This window comes from Hylobates moloch, unplaced genomic scaffold (genome assembly GCF_009828535.3).
Source record: "Hylobates moloch isolate HMO894 unplaced genomic scaffold, HMol_V3 SCAFFOLD_8, whole genome shotgun sequence".
Classification (NCBI taxonomy): Eukaryota; Metazoa; Chordata; class Mammalia; order Primates; family Hylobatidae; genus Hylobates; species Hylobates moloch.
The window spans coordinates 100,671,386-100,675,377 of record NW_026652283.1 but is presented as its reverse complement, the minus strand read 5'-3'; the positions used below and the strand labels follow the sequence as shown (position 1 = coordinate 100,675,377).

Here is a 3,992-nt window from a genome sequence, read left to right as displayed (position 1 = left end):
CTAGTTCATTGTGAGAAATAGGATTCTAACCTGGGCCTAATTCCAAATCCCGTACACTTTTCACTGCATCTTGATGTCTGTTAATAGGAAAGATAATATGCATATATAAATATAAGGTATAAATAAAATAATATAGATAAATTGTCCTAGGAGTTAAGGAGAGTAAGAGATTACTCCTAGCCAAGAGGGTCATGAGAACCTTCATTGAAGAGAGATCATTTGAAATAGGACCTAAAAGTGAGCAGGATGTGGGCTGGTGGGATTGGGGGAAGGAGATTCCAGGTAGAGGGAAGAGCACAAGCAAAGGCTGTGATAGGATCAGGATAACATGTGGAGTTGGTAGTGATGGACCAAGGAGGGGGACTTGCCTGGGTGGGATGCAGTATCTTTCACCAACATTGTTTAGAATTGCCAAAGCGTGGTCATAGCAAAGAGCAGTCTGACTCTTAGTTTTATTACTGCCTTTAAATTCTACAGATAATGTGCCTGCTTTATTATGTGTATCCAGGACAGACCACTCCTATCAACCTCTATCCTTTGGTATGCCTTTGGGTTTGTTGGAATAAGTTTCCCTTGAATTCTGTTCTCTATATGTCTTTCTTGGTAGCACTCCAATTTCTACGATTTCTAGCCTGTGTTATTCCCAGCCTGTGTTATTTCTGGCTTGTGTTCTTCACTATGTGATTTTTACCCTGTGTTCCAGGAAGACAGGTTCTTTCAGGGTCAAAGAGGTAGCCCTAGGCTTTCTATAGGTTTTGGAAAAGAAGGGTCATAAGTGGAGCCAGGTGTCTCTCATATTCCAGGTCTGGAGTTCTTCTGTCTGAGGCAGGAAGCCTGGCTGAAATAAAAACTTTCTTCAGGATCTGAGTGATACCCTAAAGTCCACAAGCAATGCTAGATTGGACTAAATGACATGGGCCATGGCACTGGAAGAATCTTCTTAGAACTCTTGTCACGTGGTGGGAAGTTAAGAGTGGGCTGACTTGAACATTGAAACCGTTAAAGGGAAGACCATGTGACTGATACCCTCCCTACCCTCATCCCCTGGCCTTTCCTTGATTACCACCCTGGGGCAAAAGAAGAAGGAGGATCTCCTGCTAATTTTCAACTGCGTTTTGCTCTCTGTTATGTAGTATTTCAGTGACATCATCCACTCAGGAGAGTTGGGGCAAGGCTGGCTGAGGTTCTCAAGGAGCTGAGTTTTGAGTTCAGGTGCTCGTGTGGCAGTGGAATGATGCCTCCTGACCTTTCAGACCTTTGAGACCTCTGGGCGGTCTTAGAAATCACTTCAAGCCTCCAGTCCAGGATACGACTGCCTAGGGGAATTCCAGGGAAAGGTGGCAGGTAGAGTATCCTTTCTGAGTTTTATTCTCTCGTCCTCCTTTCCCTTCTTTCTATGTGTCTGTGTTGCTCCATTGTGTCTCCTCCTCGAGATTCCAAAGAATATTGATGCCAAAGTATTTATTCTATGTTCTTGTCAACAGAGATGCCATGGACTACAAGGCGATGAATACCACTATGAGCTCACTACAAGATCTCAAAGATTTGAAGCCACTGGCTGTTCCAAAGCATAAAGCCACCCTTCTGGAGCAGTGGCGGGAGGCAGGCTGGGAGGAGGTAAGGAATCATCCATTCTTCCCTCTGCCCCTTGACTCCATCAGCCTTTAGCTGTCAGATTTTTTGGGCTCATGCCTGATGGGCTTTTTCCCGTGTGTTCTTCCACAGGCTCGGAGTTTTGGCCAGACGATGGACCGCCTCCTTAGGTGTCCAGGGAGCTGCTAAAACATAGTGAGGAAGATGCTGCTGATCCAAAGGATAAAAACACAGAAACTAGAATCAAGAGGCACCTAAAGTGGACTCAGGCCCAGCATCCCTGCAGACTGACTTTCTCTGAGCTATAGTTCTGCATTGGACTGTTTTTCCTTTGCTATCACCTACCCAACACACAATCCTGGGTACTTTTGACTGGTTGGATTTCTTTTTTTTTTTCTTGCCTTTTCTTTTTTTTTTTCCTTGACCTTGGGAATTATAAACAAGAAATTGCTTTAAAAAGTATTATTCTGTGCTAAAATTAGCCTTGTTTATGAACAAGTTTTATCCCTAGGGATTTCCTGAATTGCAGTCCCAGGTTACCTTGTAAATGGGGCTGTGTTGTTTGATTTGTATAGTACTGATCTGTGGGTTAAAATACATTTCCTTTCTTTTGTTTCATTCTTTTTTTAAAAGTTTGGATCCAGGTAATGGCCTGAGTCACATTTGCTTAGCGACTGAAGCGATCTTAATGTGTTATCGCTTAGAGTTGAAACATAATCAAACATACGTTATACCTGGGGCTCTTGCACACTATTTGATATATATGTTACACTACAAAGAAACACAAACCTTGTAGGTTGAAATTTAATTCCTGTTTGATCCTGCAGCTAGAATGCTAAAGAAATTGCAAATATCAAAAGTGGCTTCAAATACCCTAAATATAAGCTAGTCAGCAGTAAGTGGATGGTTCCAGAATACCATATTCTAAGACAAAGCAGGAATTAGAGATCAACTGACCTCATCCATAATGTTGCTCAGGTCTGTCTGTGGATCTGTCCATTTTGGAGTAAAAAACAAGGCATGCTTCTGTGATTGTGTTTATGAAAACTGTAGTATTTCAGATTTATGTTTTGTAATTGTGCCTGCCTTGCAATAAAACATCTTCAGTTGACTCAGCAATAAGGTCTCTGTCAATTTCCTGCAAAACTGTGTCCTTATTGGCTTTCTAAAAAAGTCCAGTGTAGACCTATCAGTGGGACCTGCTAGACATTTCAGCTGGATCTAGCATTATTGCACTTTCAGAAATAGCACTAGAGCTGTCCATTGTGTACACATGGGGTCAGAGTTGTATGGTCAGATTCTCAATTCTTCGTATTACCGTCAGCTACAGAAATATCTAGTCACAGCCTAACCCTGTTACATATATGTGCTGCCATCTGCCACTGTGTTCTAACTCTGGAGTCCCGATTTATTTCTGAGATTTTAGGACACAAGCCAAAAATCCTCTGGACCTCAGTGTCCTCATATACAAAATGGGGATAATGATACTTCCTATGATTGTGGTGATAAGTGCCTGTAAAAGGACATCACGTGGATGGTACTTTGCACATTGTAATTTCATTGGGATGTGGCAATAGTCAATAAATGGTGGTGATTTTATTTGTTAACAAAGAATTGAATGAATTTCTAAATCTCTTACAGTTGACCTTTAGTTGAGAACACTGAGTAACTTCTGAATAGTTTCTTAGTCCTCTTTACTTAAAGCCCTTGGACAAAACATGAATATTCATGAGATGGAAGTCCGGAGCGGAGAATCTGCTGCTGCCTTCCTTGGCCACATAACCAAATACCTCAATTCCTTCGTTCCTCCTTCTGAAAAATAGGGCAGATATTTTACCTCCTTCACAGAGATGACACTATCCTGTTCTCAGAAAATGATATACTGTACACCTAACTGTATGAGACACCACCTTTTCCACTTATTTGCATCATCAAGTCCATGTCATCCAAGGGGAGGTGAGTATCCCTCTAAATACTGACAAGAAGAGCTCATTAACTAAGAAGAATAATTCAGACCATCAACAACCAAATCAAACTGGATCTGTCACTTTAGTGGAAAGCACTTTTGAGAAAACCCTGGTATTCTCTACCACCACACCTGGGATTTCAGGGTGATGAAAATGTGCAGCAAAGACAAGAGCTAAGATATTTCATTTTGGACTGGGTGGCAAATGGAACAGTCGTTCCCTGATTGCCATGGTACAGATTATTGTCCCACAGACTTTATCCCTGGACTTCAAGACATGCAGAGTAGAAAGAACATTTTCTACTTTCTACCCTGAAGTCATTAAAATGGCAATAATAATTGCAATAGCAAGGCCGGGCGCGGTGGCTCATGCTTGTAATCCCAGCACTTTGGGAGGCCGAGGCGGGCGGATCACGAGGTCAGGAGATCGAGA

At 42.1% G+C, this 3,992-nt stretch overlaps 1 long non-coding RNA gene across 1 annotated transcript; it reads left to right on the top strand.

Moving 5' to 3' along the window:
• The first annotated feature begins 478 nt into the window (after positions 1 to 478).
• On the top strand, positions 479 to 2,712 carry LOC116473718 (uncharacterized). Its single transcript, XR_004249401.2, has 3 exons — positions 479 to 1,344; positions 1,485 to 1,617; positions 1,726 to 2,712. It is a non-coding gene; the product is annotated as an uncharacterized LOC116473718 (long non-coding RNA).
• The last annotated feature ends 1,280 nt before the right edge of the window (positions 2,713 to 3,992 follow it).